The sequence below is a fragment of the Gopherus flavomarginatus genome, assembly GCF_025201925.1.
Source record: "Gopherus flavomarginatus isolate rGopFla2 chromosome 13 unlocalized genomic scaffold, rGopFla2.mat.asm SUPER_13_unloc_1, whole genome shotgun sequence".
Lineage (NCBI taxonomy): Eukaryota > Metazoa > Chordata > Testudines > Testudinidae > Gopherus > Gopherus flavomarginatus.
Window position 1 is genome coordinate 525359 of NW_026114609.1, and position 15888 is coordinate 541246.

A 15888-nucleotide genomic window follows, 5' to 3' on the forward strand; every position below is an offset into this window, starting at 1 on the left:
TCAGATATGCAGCCCTCGTGGGCAGAGTTTTCCTTTGAACGCATCGCGCGCAGGTCTCACATTTCCTGCGAACATCTTCAGCCATCCGTGGCCAATAGAATCTACTGCGGATAAGTTCCAGGGTCCTCTCCATCCCTAAATGTCCGAAGTCATCATGCAGGGCCCTCATGGCCAGGACTCTGTAATCTTTTGGCAGCACTAATTGATTCCGTTGCTTTTGTAGAGGGTCTGTGGTCGTGCGGTGTAGCACTCCCTGAATCAGTTTTAGTTTGGTCCATTCTCTCAATAGTAGTTTGCCCTCTGGGGTAGGTGGGACAACCTCAGCTGGGCCTCGCCCCTCTCTTTTGGCAAGTAGTGTATCACGAATGTCAATATCTTGCAGCTGGGCCTCTTGCCAGTCAGCCGTATTGAGCATGGGCAAGGGAGATTGGTCCAAAGCAATATAGTTTACTGAAGCAGAAGGCACGCATTCAGGGGGTAGGCCCAAATTTTCAGCAACACATCCATGAAGGCTCTCATGGGCCTCCGGCTCTCGGCGACTTACACTGCAAATAGCTCTCACTCCATCCGTGGGTATCACAGCAAGTCGTGGTGCCTGTGGACGCCTGGACAATGCATCTGCATCTACATTGCTTCTCCCTGATCGGTATTGAATGCTGAAGTCATAGCTAGCCAAAGCGGCCACCCATCTTTGCCCTGTAGCATCCAGTTTAGCACTTGTTAACACATAAGTCAGTGGGTTGTTGTCTGTCCACACCTGGAACTGAGCCCCATACAAGTAGTCTCGAAATTTCTCAGTGATGGCCCATTTCAAGGCCAAGAACTCCAGCTTGTGGGTGGGATAGCGGGTTTCACTATCAGACAGTCCTCGGCTGGCAAAGGTTACAGGTTTACGCTTGCCTTCCACCTCCTGGTACAGTACTGCCCCCAGACTCTCCAAACTGGCATCAGTATGCAGGATAAATGGCTTGCTTGGGTTAGCAAATACTAGGACTGGGGTATGAGTTAGGCAAGTAATGATTGCTCGAAAAGCCCTTTCACATCTCTCATCCCACCGTGGCCCAAAGGGTTCGAAGGGGCCATAGTGTCTCTGCACGGAAGGCCTTTTATTCTTGGTCTTAGATTTGTCCTTGCTGGACTGATATCCCCTGGTAAGATCATTGAGGGGTTTTACAATTGTAGCATAGTTTTTCACAAATCTGCGGTAATAACAACTAAACCCAAGGAAGGTCTTGAGTTCTCTGTAGTTGCTTGGACGTGGCCATGTAGTGAGTGCTTCTATTTTATCAGGATCAGTACTCACACCCTCTTGGGACACGATGTGCCCCACATACTTCACCGAGGTCCTGCAGAACTGGCATTTATCAATTGAAAGCTTCAAACCATAATCCTCCAGCCTATCAAGCACTTTAAGAAGTCTTTCTTCATGCTCCTCCAAAGTTCTTCCAAACACAATCAGGTCATCCAAATAAACTAACACTTGCAGAAAATTCATGTCTCCCACAACTTTCTCCATAAGACGTTGAAATGTGGCAGGTGCTCCAGAAATCCCTTGGGGCATGCGTTCGAACTGATAAAACCCTAATGGGCAGATGAAGGCTGTGTTCTCCTTATCTTCTTCACCCAAAGGGATCTGGTAGTATCCACTCCGAAGATCCAACACAGAGAACCACTGGCTTCCCAGCAAACAGTCTAAGGCATCTTGAACTCGAGGCATTGTGTACTGGTCAACCACAGTACGGCGGTTTAGGGTGCGGTAGTCAATACACATCCGGATTTTCCCATTCTTTTTACGGACCACCACGATGGGCGAGGCGTATGAGCTGCGGGACTCTGTAATGATGCCATTGCAGCCAGCTCTTGAAGATGTTGTCACACATCTTCCATCTCGGAGAGAGCAAGCCTCCTAGATCTCTCTCTGAAAGGTCGAGAGTCATGTAGTCTGATGTTGTGCTCTACTCCTTTTGCACATCCCACATCCCACTCATGCAATGAGAACACCTTGGATCTTTCACAAAGTTTCCTTCTTAGGTGATCTTTCCACTCCTCGGACAATGGTGAATCTCCAAAGTCAAACTTTGCTGGGTCTATTGTTGGCACTTGAGTCTCACACTGGGGTTTTACAATTCATTCAGGCACAAAGAGGTCTGCTATCTTTTGTCCTTGCCTCACAACAACATCTCTACTTGTTTCATTAGCAATCAGTATAGTCACCTTTTCCTGGGCTTCAGCAGGTAGGGTTATGACTCCACTGGGGACCAGCACTCCTTCCGGGAGCTCTCCTTCAGCCGGCTGCTCTATCATTGCTAATGCCCCTTTACTGCCTTTCAGCCTGGTACTCATGACAAGTACTTCTTGCTCCGTCCTTGCAGGCACTACTAAGGGGGTTGTACCCATGTACTTCAGTGCCCCAATCGGTAGCTCAGATGTCTCCTTCTTGGTGCTCTCAATCTTCCTATAGGCTTCAGCACAAAGCGTATGGATCATCAGGGTACTCAGGTACTGGTCCCCAGCCCATTGTCTGCAGTAATCCGCGAGCACCTTGAAGAGGCTGGAGTTGGTCCCTATCAGCACAGACACATCAGAGGTCCCTTTCGGGTCAGGGCATATTAAGGCAGCGGTGTCCACCTCTTGTTTTACCCCAGCAACCTCCTCTGGGAATTCCAGGTGCACTATGACATACCCTTGATAGGGGTATTCATCCATGCTGAGGCCACACAGACCAATGCCAGTCAGTGGCTGTATAGGCAGGTGCCTAAGCATCTGTTGGTAGAATGACTGAAATATAATAGTCACTTGAGATCCAGTGTCAAGCACGGCTTTACACTCAGCCCCTTCAATCCTCACCATGACCTCTGCTCGAGGCCCTATCAGTCCTGCAGGGATCCCAACTGGATGGTCTCTTCTGGGGGAATCTTCAAATCCTCTAGGCCTAGGTGGTCTCTGTCCCCGGACCTTCTGGCAGCTACTGGATCTCTTCCAACTAATCCTCAGCTTTTCATACACTAAGGAGGGGTTCTCTTCCTTATGGCAGTTAGCAGCACTGTGCCCATCCTGACCACACCGGTAGCAAAAGAATTGTCCTTTCCCCATTCGGCGAGGTGGGACGGTGACTCTAGATACTGACTTCTCTATCATCACAGTCTGAGGCTCCTTATTCCTGGAAATCTTAGCTCGGTCAATGATGCTTTGCAGCTCAGCTATCCGTTCTGTCAGGACCTGCATTTGTTGGGCAAGTTCCTCTGTGGTGCTCACCATCAGTACACTGGCCATTGGCGGTGGTGTCGTGCTGGCTGGTTCCAAAGTTTGGGCTTCCCAACACTCGCTGGCTGCCTGCCTTTCTTCTTCTTCCCTGACCTCCTTTATTAGCTGGGAGTAACTTGGGGGATGTTCCTGCCATTCTCTTAGTCGGAGATGAAGTATGATTGGGTTCTGATACTGAGTCCCTCTTATAATGTGAGCCAGTCTGGTCTGATCCATGTGCTCAGCAGTCACTGCTCCCCTCATAACAGCTCTCTGAAGTAGTCTCTCCAGCCTCTGTATATAGGCTGAAATTTTCTCACCCCTTTGCTGTCGGGAATTAATGAATTTACAGTAACTGTCCTCAGGGCCCTCTATGCTCCCAAAGGTATTATCAAGGGCCTCTAGGCAGTCCTTCACACTGACCTCAGGGTCAGTGAGCTTCAGGGTGCGAATTACATCTAATGCTGGGCCACTAAGGCTCTCTATTAGACATCATCGCTTTTCTACATCGGGTACGGCCCACTCCCGCAGCATTTCAGTAGTATACTCCGACCAGAGTTCAAACTCCTCTTCCCCATCAAATAACCTTAACTTACGACAAGAGTTCGACGTATCATAGGCCAACACAATCTTTTCCAATATATGCCCCAGTGCTTTTGCCCAATCATAGGCTGAGTCTGCCACCCCTGAGCTAGAGGCTGCAGGGCTGGGGCCCAACAAACCCGACATATTAGCCATTATACAAACAGTAGTTTCCTCAAAATATAAACACAATTATTGCCCAATACAGTGGAACACTCAACAGGTGCTTGCGAGGGGTACTGACCCAGGGATCCCGGACGAGCCCCCAAAAATGTAACCCTTCTGCCCCTCTGAGTTGGCAGCAACAAGGGCCGGGTTCAGTATCCAGGGGTTCCGTTTCAGTAACACAATGCATAACCGGCTCGAGCCCCCACCCAGTGACCTGGGACACTCACATACCACACTCCCCTGGGCGCCTCTAAGAGGCAATACTTCCCCTCTCGCAAGCACGGAGTCTGAGTGTAGCAAAATCTTTTTAATAAAGGGAGGAATCAATGCGGCATCCCATTGGAGAAACACCACAAACCGGGTTATAAAACAAACCATAAACAAAAAACCCACCTCCAAGTACGTTTGGCACTGTCCTTTTTCCCCTTAGGGTTTTAAGTCCAATCACCCCAAAGTCCAACAACTCTAAAGTCTCTGGTCAATGCCACCCCAGAGTTCGAGAGTTTATCTGTAGAGGTCCCTCCCCCCAGCCTGGATAGAAAGGGGCACCGTACGTGGTCTGGGGCCAACTGCCCTGCCTCTCCGTGGGTTCTACTTCTGCCTTCTCCACGAACTGCTCCGCTTTACCAGCTGCTCCACTCTGCTCCTCCAGCCGTCCTCAGAAACTGCTCCGCTCCACCAGCTGCTCTGCTCCATGAGCTGCTCTGCAAACTGCTCAGCTCTGCTCTGCTCGCTCTGTGGGCCGCTCCACCCGTCCCACAGCTACTCCGCTCTGCCAGCCGCTCTGCTGCCACCAGCTGTCCCGTGATACGCTCCAGCCGTCCCCACAACTGCTCCACTCCACCAGCTGCTCTGTTCCACAATATATCTTCAGGCTCCCACACTAGTTAGCACAGTACTCAGTGCTCTCAGCTCAGTTATTTCAGCTCTTTAGTGATTTCAACTCTTAGTGATCTCAGCTCTTAGTGGGGGAGCCCCAGTGCTAGTGCACCATTAGCCCAAAGTGAATTCAGCTCAGTAACCTGTATTTAGATTCTTGAGGGAATAAAAATCAACTCTGACATTCCACCGTGGAGAGAGGAGGGAGTGGAACTGGTGCATCTGGCTCCACAAGCAGCCTGCACCACCAGGCACAGATACCTGTCCCCAGCCTCTCTCAATTCACTGGGTTTTGCAACCCATGTCCCTTGTCTAGCAAGTACCACCCAACTGAGGGTGAGTCATTTGTCACCAAGCAGTCCCACAGCTCAGCAGTCTGGGATAGGGTAGCGTGCCTATGCAAATACACTCTCTGAAATTCTTTCCACCAGATGTCAGGGTAGAGCTTATCCTGACCAAAGGAGGTCTCTTCTGTTTCCTAGAAAGACACAGGAAAATGTGAGCAGAGGAGACAAAAGCCATACAACAAGGGACCACTAGGAGTTGAACCCAGGATCTTCTGTTTACTAGACAGGTGTTTTAAGCTAGCTAAGCCATGGTGCCTGCCTCAAGAAAGTGTTTACAACTGTTCCATTTGATGGTCCAGGACAACACCTGCAAATTCCAAAGTACAGGCCTTCCCCATTTCCCTCAAGACTTGTAGACTTTGAGGTGTCTGGCTCTCTGTGCACAGAAAGCCACAGCTGAGTTTACAGAGGGCTTCTAACATGTGCTTCTCCCACCAGACACTGTGATCATATACTGATTAGTGATCTGTGTTTCAGTCGCAGCAACCTCGGCTCAGTTCTGAGTAATGGTAACCTTTCCTTCAGCTCTAGACTTCTTATTTGCCACTTTCCAAGTGTGGTGGGGTGACGGGTGACTGCCCCAAACAATCAGGAAAAAAATTAAGGCAGTCTTACAGAGGCGGCGCAGAACCCAGTCAGTCAGGAAAGGGCTTATTGGGAGAGCCAATCTGGAGAAGGCTTGCTGGAGCAGCCCATATATAAAGGGCTGCTCAGCACAGCAAGAGTCAGTCACTCCTTGGAGTTTGAGGAGGGAGGATTGGCTGTGGAGAAGGAGAAGGAGAAGGAGAAGGAGAAGGAGAAGGAGAAGGAGAAGGAGAAGGAGGGGTACCATGGCCAGAGTAGTGCTGGGTGGGAAAGGGAAGCATGAGTGACCTCCTGGCTGATTACTGCCGGACTGAGGCCCTTATACAAAGGTGGAGGAAGGTGCTAGGTCTGTGGGGAAGTGGTCCAGGGAAACAGATGGTGGGGGTTGGAGATGCACCTCTTTTGCCTCAGTTGCCACTGACACAGGTGGCTACACCCTGGACTGCAGCTGGCCACTGAGGCAAGTGTCTGGGTGAAGGACAGCTGCCCCCTGGAAGGGGAGAGAGAACTGAATGGGGCACAGCCAGAGGGCTCTGTCCATAAGAGGACATTGAAGTCCTGAGAGTGACATGGGTCCTAATGATAGAACAGATGGCAGCCAGATGCCACTGGATGAAGGTGCACCGGTGGACCAGACCTAATTGCCAGGATGGCCAACAGGAGGCACTGCAGTGGTGAGACATGCCCCATGGCACCAAGACTCAGCCGCAAGGAAAGCTCTCTCAGTCTTGAACCACCACTTAGAAGGATTCTGATGACAGGTCTTTTCTTTTTATGAAAAGAGATACAAAAAAGGAGCCAACAGACACATTAGGTTCAGCAAGGAAGAACTGTCAGGCCAAGTCAAGATTTCCTGGTTACTAGGAAGGCTCTTCAGCCAGCTCTTCCCAAAGACCACTATCCAGAGGCCTTTTAACAGTCACTGCAGATGCTCACCACAAAAGAGACAAAGAGATGCCAAAATAGAGTTCTCCACTGCCTGCAGCCATCAAGCTACCAGGAGTTCTGTGCACAGAGAGGCCTCTGATGGTGGAAAAAGGCTTTGGTAGAGACTCTTCTGACTCCAGCCGTGATCTTATAGCGTTTAGCACTCTGTGTTGTGGCTTCAGCATCCACAGATGCAAGTTCAGTTAGGAGATGTTTTTCTTGTCTCCACATTTGCCTAGTGGCTCCTTTCAACAATTGTCACCAAAAAGACCTGTTTCTTTTGCAAGCAATGCACAGTGAGGCAAAGGCAGTCTTCTCCATTTAATCAAAAGATCACCAAGCAGTGGGGAGAGGAGGCACATTCAGCCAGGCACCACTGGGTGCTGGATGCTGAATCTCCTCTTTATTCAGCAGGTGTCTGTGAAGGAGATAAATCTATACAGTGTAGAGGTCAATAATAGGAGTTTATTACACACAGCGCTGGCAGAGAGTCACCTTGGTTATTAGGCTCAGAGACACTGTCAATCAATTGATTACAATAGAATATATAGGTTTTTCATGGGCGGGGGAAAGTAACAGGGTAGGCAGTTCCACACCCTGAGATAAGTTTTGCAGCAAGACAAGATAGCACATTAGCCAGTGGTTAACAGGTTACATAATGTCTCCGCCCATAGTCTCAAGTTAGCAAGTTAACATTTAATGAATACTTTGATAAAATGTTATTAGTATAAAATATTTATGTTGAATTCTGATTTGAGGTCCATAGAAATAGAGCAACTCTTTTGATGGTCCAACAGGTACATTTGTAGGTGTTAAAGCAAAGAAACAGTGAAAGTATATGGCAATAAAGATTGTTTTCTGTCTGTCTAAAGGCAAGGCATTGGTCCCTTGGAAGGCAGGTGGAAGGATGCCATATTTTATACTGACATGTGCCAACTTTTCATAAATTCAAGGTTGGATGTGTAGGAAGAACATCTCCCTACAGAATAATCAAACACAATAGGAACAGGGATTCTTTGTTCAATCTGCAACTCTGAATAAGACACGATTGTTTAGTTCTTAGCTCTAACAACTGGCAATTTGCTGACCAGGCCTATCTTAGTGAGCAAGGCTTTCCGTTTACCCCAGCTTTCTCTTAGCTGATCACTATTTGCTAGGCCTCTGGTCCCTTGACTATGCTCTGGACTTTGGGTCTGGAAAAGAGCTGGCACAATCCATAGACCAGGTTGCTATATAAAATGCACATGGATTTGAACCCTTAACACCCAGTAACGGCAAAGTTCTTGGTTCAGGCTTGTAGCAGTGATGGAATAAACTGCAGGTTCAAATCAAGTCTCTGGAGTCCATCCACAGCTGGGATGGGTCATTCAGTCCTTTTTACAGAGTTTTAGTTTGTTGCAAAGTCCCTCCAGAGATATGAAGCAGGATTGAAGACAAGATGGAGACGAGGCATCAGCCTTTTATAGTCTCTTGCCATGTGGTCTTTGCTTTCTTTGTCCCAAGGACACTCTATCCAGCACGTGGCATAGAAAAAAACCTTAAAGTTCTGTCCATAGGCAGGTCCCTGCATATCTTGCTGAGTCACAAGGCGTATCTGCCTTCTCTCAGTGGGTCAGTTGCATAACTCAAGGTTCTTAATGAGCCATCAAGCAGGATAGGCAGAACTGACACCAACTTGTCTGGCTGGGGTGTTCCCGGGAAGCATAGCACAAGTTTGAAATATGGGCAGCATAGAGTCAATATTCATAATGTCAACAACAAAAATGATACACATCTAGAGATAGCATCATTATAATCAGCCAATCAGAACCTCTCCATACACCCCTTACACGACAACCTTTCTACAATATTGGGTGCAAATGTATGAGTGGTTGCAATAGTGATCTATAGTTACAGAATATGTCAAGAACATCACAGGAGGTGACACAGCATCAGTGAGACTGATACTGGAATATTGCCTCCAGTTTTGGTGTCCTCATTTGAAAAAGATGTTGTGAAAATGGAGCTGGGGTAGCAAAGAGCCACCAAATGTTCTGAGGGCTGGAGAAAAATGCTTTCTAGTGAGCTATTGAAAGAGCTCAACCTGTTTAGCTTATCAAATGAAGATTGAAAGGTGACTTCATTGAAGTTCCTTAATGGAGAAAAATAGCCCTTGGCTATTAAAGGGCTCTTTAATCTAGCAGAGAAAAGCATAACAAGACCCAAAGGCTGGAACGTGAAAAGAGACAAATCCATATTACACTTAAGGGACAAATAATCAACAGTGAGGATGATTCACCACAGGAACAAGCTACCAAGGAAAGTGGTGGATTTGCCATCTCCTGATGTCATTCAATGAAGACTAGATGCCTTTGTGGAATGTGTTTGCCCCAAAAGTAGCTATTGAGTCATACAGGAGGCCTGTGATATGCAGGGGGTCAGATTAGATGCTCTAATCATCTCTTCTAGCCATAAAGTTGACTAATTTCTGAAAAACGGAGTGTAGCATTGGGAGCAGCATCTGATGTTTTCCTGTCTAGCTGGCTTGCTTCCTAGAACGAATGCTCCTTGAGTGGGGTGACCACAGGGAGTAGCTCAACCTCCAAAGTTCCAGGTCACGGGCAGGACATTGGCACAGCAAGGGAGGGGTGTGGCAGTGACATCACAAAGGCCTTTTGCAGGACCTCAGACTATTGGTCAAAGGTGATGGGGAGGTGGTGACCTCACAGAGAGATGCTGACATCAGTCAGGCAGGACAGGGGCGAAGGGCCAGGGAAACCTCAGAGACCCCTGTGGCTTTGCTTCAGCAAGTCTCCTTCTCCAGGTCTCTCTTTGAGGACTGAGAAAGTATTTGGGTTCAGGTACGTGAGCGCCAGGAGGAATCTCTTTCGAGTTTTTCCTTCCCTTTTCCTGATTTTACTAGAAAACAGCCGTCCTTGTTTAGAAGGTAAGAGCCTCCTCGAGGTTTGAAACCTGTTCAGTCTGATCCATCTGGTGACAGATGAATTCTAGGCATGGAAAACACGAGCTTAAGGCGGCAGAATTTTATTCTGCACCTGGGATTTTGTCCCTTTGAATCACTGGGAACATTAGGGTTTGTCCTTTTTGTTTCACCTTTTCCTCCATCCCTCCCTCCCTCCTTTCTCTTCTTCTCTTGCTTCTGGTGTCCCCTCGGGGGGGTGTGTGGGTGTGGGTGTGTTTTGTGGGGGAGTGCTCGGCAGCTCCCACTATGGGAGGTCCACCCAAAAATGTGGGGCTGAAATAGTGCTTGGGCAGTGATCCCCACCAGTGACCTGGCCATCCTTTGGGCTCTCTGGTGAGAACCCTCAGCCTCTCATCCTCAGTCTCTACCCTGATTGGCTGAGCAGGGGCTTATTGACAGGGAGGAGACTCAGGTCCTTGTTGTTCTCTTTCAAGACCAAGTAAATAAGTCATAACCACTTATATGTTTGATGAATATTGCTGCTTCTCTGCATTAATGGTCTCTGAGCAGTTCATGATTCTCTCTAACATTGCAGTTCTCCTCAAATACTTGCTGAATAATTACTGTGCACTGTTGTTGATCTGGAGCTTATCTGAGAGCACTTTACTCAGGCCGTTCAATGTCTGAAATTCAAGATCCGATGGTTAGTTAGAAAATCAGGGTTCTTGGGTCCTACTCCCAACTCTGCCACTGACTGGTTGTGTGACCTAAGACAAGTCAATTCTCCTTTCTCAGCCTTAGCTTCTCCCTCTTTCAAGTAGGGATAATAATGATCCACTCCTACCTACCTTATGGTATGTGGAGGCACGAATGGCTCTAGGTTTTTTCCTGCCCCAAGCAAAAAAAAATGTGTCTGTCCTCCCATCCCCCTGCTGCCCGAGTCCTGCGCTCTCTCCCCCACCCCGCACCCCCTGCCTCCCCAGCTCTGGGCCTTCCCTCACCCCCACCCCTGGGCTCTACCCCCTGACCCTCAACCCTCTTCTGCCCCAGACCTGGGCTCTACCCCCTGACCCTCACCCCTGTGCCGTCCCAGCCCTGGGCTCTCCTTCCCACACCCACACCCCCTGCGAAGCCAGCCCTGGGCTCTCGCACACACACATCCCATGCTGCCCCAGCTCTGGGATCTCCCCCACCAGTGCTCCCCCACCCACGCAACCCCTGCCGCCCCAGCCCTGGGCTCCTCCCCCCACCTGCACCCTCCTTCTGCCCCAGCCCTGGGTCACTGGTAACTTGCTCCCAGGGTGGGTCATTCAGCAGGAATTTTGGATGTGCACAGAACACAGACAGGATTGGTTCCCACATGGTTACAGAGCTGCAGTAAAGTGAAACAATTTTCAGCTTCTGTGATTGGAAGATATCTGGATGCATATTGTAAGACTGTCCTCCATAAATGAGGAAAAGTTGAGGTGCCTTTATTATTCTTTCTTCCACTCTTCGTTTGTATGGGGAATTTGCCAGTGCAATATTACTGTCTTCCTTTTAAACAAACAAACAGGCAATGGCTGTTGAAAATAGCAATTCCAGTCCTAAAAACCTCTGGGAAGCATTTCTTGCTCAATTTTATCCTACTTTTTCTACAGGAAATTACAGTGGATCAGTATATTTGATTTGGGAGAAATGAAGTACCAGCTGCCCAAACTGAGCCTGAGCACTCCTGAATTTTGAGGTGTTCAGATCTGGAAGGCAGGTGCTAGATTCCCTTTCTGAATATTTGCTAAATCTGGAAAGGAAAAGTCAATTTCTGCTTCCATGGCTCAGAAGTGGAAATCCTCCTACGTGCCTGGTACTGTATCTAAAGCTGCCCAGGTCCAGTAGAGCCTCCCCTCCCTTACTTTTCATTTTAAATTCTAGTTTTAAATACCTCCCTTGCTAGGCTTCAGATAGAGAGGGGCACTGTCCATTTAGTCCCCCCAATTCCTTCTTTGGGGGCTGCAAGGTGAGGTCACACCAGTGTCCCTAAGCCAGTCTGGGGATGTCTTCTGAAGGGGGTATCTGGGCCAAAGCCTTCTACTTATTGGGCACATTTGTTCCCCATTCACAGTGCCACCCCGCTCTAGCAGTGAGCTCTCCATTCACAGCAAGCTGCAGCATGAGGTTTCAGCTACCATACTCCCTCCCTCTCCCTTCCCTGTTGATAGCAGCCAAGGGAATGCTGGGAAATGTAGTTCTTTCCCTGCTCCAGGGCTGGCTCTATAGGCAGGGAGCTAACCAAGGAACTATAGTTCCCAAGTCTCCCTGTTGGTTCTCAGCTCCCAGGCTTCAGCGTAGCAATCCTGTTAGTCTGTATCCGCAAAGAACAGCAGTACTTGTGGCACCTTAGAGACTAACAAATTTATTTCAGCATGAGCTTTCCTGAGCTACAGCTCACTTCTTCGGATGCACAGAATGGAACACACAGACAGGAGATATTTATACATACAGAGAACATGAAAAGGTGGAAGTATGCATACCAACAGGAAGAGTCTAATCAATTGAGATGAGCTATCATCAGCAGGAGAAAAACAAAAACCTTTTGAAGTGATAATTAAGATGACCCATAGAAGGTGTGAGGAGAACTTAACATAGGGAAATAGATTCAATTAGTGTAATGACTCAACAATTCCCAGTCTCTGTTTAAGCCTGAGTTAATTGTATCTAATTTGCATATTAATTCAAGTTCAGCAGTCTCTCTTTGGAGTCTGTTTTTGAAGTTTTTTTGTTGCAAAATTGCCACCTTCAAGTCTGTCAATGAGTGGTTAGAGAGGTTGAAGTGTTGTCCCACTGGTTTTTGAATGTTATGATTCCTGATGTCAGATTTGTGTCCATTTATTCTTTTGCATAGAGACTGTCTGGTTTGGCCAATGTACATGGCAGAGGGGCATTGCTGGCACGATGGCATATATCACGTTGGTAGATGTGCAGGTGAACGAGCCCCTGATGGCGTGGCTGATGTGATTAGATCCTATGATGGTGTCACTTGAATAGATATGTGAACAGAGCTGGCATTGGGCTTTGTTGCAAGGTTAGGTTCCTGGGTTACTGTTTATGTTGCATGGTGTTCGGTTGCTGGTGAGTATTTGCTTCGGGTTGGGAGGCTGTCTATAAGCAAGAACTGGCCTGTCTCCCAAGATCTGTGAGAGTGAGGGATCATCTTTCAGGATAGGTTGTAGATCTTTGATGTGCTGAAGAGGTTTTAGTTGGAGGCTGTAGGTGATGGCTAGTGGCGTTCTATTATTTTCTTTGTTGGGCCTGTCCTGTAGTAGGTGGCTTCTGGGCACTCTTCTGGCTCTGTCAATCTGTTTTTTCACTTCAGCAGGTGAGTATTGTAGTTTTAAGAATGCTTGATAGAGATCTTGTAGGTGTTTCTCTCTGTCTGAGGGATTGGAGCAAATACGATTGTATCTTAGAGCTCGGCTGTAGACAATGGATCATGTGATGTGTCCTGGATGGAAGCGGGAGGCATGTAGGCAAGTATAGTGGTCACTGGGTTTCAGGTATAGGGTGGGTTTATGTGACATCGCTTATTCATCACAGTAGTGTCTAGGAAATGGACCACTCATGTGGATTGGTCTAAGTTGAGGTTGATGGTGGGATGGAAATTGTTAAAATCACGGTGCAATTCCTCAAGGGCTTCTTTTCCATTAGTCCAGATGATGAAGATGTCATCAATGTAGCACAAGTAGAGTAGGGGCGTTAGGGAATGAGAGCTAAGGAAGCGTTGTTCTAAGTCAGTCATAAAGATGTTGGCATACTGTGGGGCCATGAAGGTACCCATAGCAGTGCCGCTGACTTGAAGGTATATATTGTCCCCAAATGTGAAATAGTTGTGGGTGAGGACAAAGTCACAAAGTTCAGCCACCAGGTTAGCCGTGATATTATCGGGGATACTGTTCCTGATGGCTTGTAGTCCATCTTTGTGTGGTATGTTGGTGTAGGGGGCTTCCACCTCCATAGTGGCCAGGATGGTGTTTTCTGGAAGATCACCGATGGATTGTAGTTTCCTCAGGAAGTCAGTGGTGTCTTGAAGATAGCTGGGAGTGCTGGTAGCATTGGGCCTGAGGAGAGAGTCCACATAGCCAGACAATCCTGCTGTTAAGGTGCCAAGGCTTGAGATGATGGGGCATCCAGAATTTCCAGGTTTATGGATCTTGGGTAGCAAATAGAATACACCTGGTCGGAGTTCTAGCCATGTGTCTGTACAGATCTGTTCCTGTGCTTTTTCAGGGAGTTTTTTGAGCAGATGGTGTAGTTTCTTTTGGTAATCATCAGTGGGATCAGAGGGTAATGGCCTGTAGAATGTGGAGTTAGAGAGCTGCCTAGCAGCCTCTTGTTCATATTCCGACCTATTCATGATGACAACAGCACCTCCTTTGTCAGCCTTTTTTATTATGATGTCGGTGTTTTTCTTGAGGCTGTGGATGGCATTGTGTTCAGTACAGCTTAGGTTATGGAGCGAGTGATGCTGCTTTCCTACAATTTCAGCCTGTGCACATTGATGGACGCAATCTATGTAGAAGTCCAGTCTGTTGTTTCGACCCTCAGGAGGAGTCCATGCAGAATCCTTTTTATTATAACGTTGGTAGGAAGGATTCTGTGGGTTAGGATGTTGTCCAGAGGTGTATTGGAAGTATTTTTTGAATTGGAGACGATAAAAGTAGGATTCTAGGTCACCGCTCCCAGGCTGGATCCCTCTTAGCTGCTGCCCCTGCAAATGGGCTGCCCCAAGTACCTGCTTGCTTTGCTGGTGCCTAGAGCCACCCCGGGGACCGACACATGTTTGTTTTCATCCTCTGAGTCAGGAAACCCACAAAAGCGTCTTCTTTTGTACTGGGGCAGGCAAAAATAAGGTGACACTAAATTATTCTGATTGCTAAAAGCAGATTTAGGGAGTTGTGTATTTTTGAAAAAAAAATAAAAAATAATATCCTTCTAACTAGCAGCATGAGATAAAAAAAGAACACAGACAAACCTTGTCAGTAAGGACTAATGTCCTAAATGGGAAATCAGCAGTGGTTTGTAGCTGGGGGAGCGTACAGTCTGAATGTGTATGACCTGACCCCAGCCCCCACCCCCATATAGCAGTAGGGCTTGACACTCTCTCTGTGCATTGGTGTGGTGGCTGAGTGGTTAACCAAGCAGTAACAATTCAAGGAGGTTCCCTGAGTCGGATTCACTCCTCACGAGATTCTGCACAATAAAAATTCTGTGCACAATAGTTTAAAATTCTGCAAATTTTATTTGCTAATAAATAAATGTGGAGGGGAGCAGAGGCTCTTGGATGCTCAGAGGTGGAATATCACCCTGCAGCCCCCTCTCCCTTCCAGGGAAACAGACTCTGTGGTGAGGCTGCACCTCTCTGCTGCTTACTCCAGGAGCTCCCAAAAGAATCCCCAGAACTGCTCACGAGGGGTGCATGACCACTCTTGTGGCTTCCCTTTGCTTCCCCATCAGAAAGCCTGAGCAGCTGGCCCCGGGTGATTTGAAAGGACCCGGGGGTTCCTGCCACCACTACCGGCAGCACAGTGGGGCTAAAGCAGATTCCTGCCCAACCTCGCTTCACACGGCGCACCACTCCCAGAAGCATCTGGCACGTCCCTGCGGCCCCTGTGGGATGTGTCTCTTGCATGCTGCCCCCGCCCCAAGTGCCAACTCTGCCATTGGAACTGCGGCAATGGGAGCTGCAGGGGTGGTGCCTGTGGGAAGTGGTGCCAGGGGACTCCTCCAGCCTCCTCCATGTAGGATTTGTGCCAGATGGGGGTGTGGGTCACTTTCAGGAGCTGCCTGAGATATGTGCCACATCCCAACTCCCTGCTCCAGCCCAGAACCTGCACCTCATGCACCCAAAATCCCTCCCAGAGCCTGCCACTGCCCCCCTTGCACCCCAACCCCCTGCCCCAGCCCAGATTCCGCACCCCATCCACACCCAAACTCCATCCCGGAGCCCGCCACTGCCCTCTCTGCTTTGTTGGCGGCTCTGTTCCAGCGGCTGGGGAAACACCACAACATTAAAGAAACCAACGGTACCAAGTCCTGCAGCGTCACCTGTGGGGTTTCCACAAGAGCATCCATGCTGAGGAGCCAGTCAGCATGTGACTGTACGACCGGATCAAACGACAGCTGGCCGAGTTCCAGGAGATGAGGCTGCAGCTGTCCGATATGAGCGGGAGCACTGATTGAAGGGAGAGGCAGCTCCCCTAACATTTTTGCAGCCTGCAG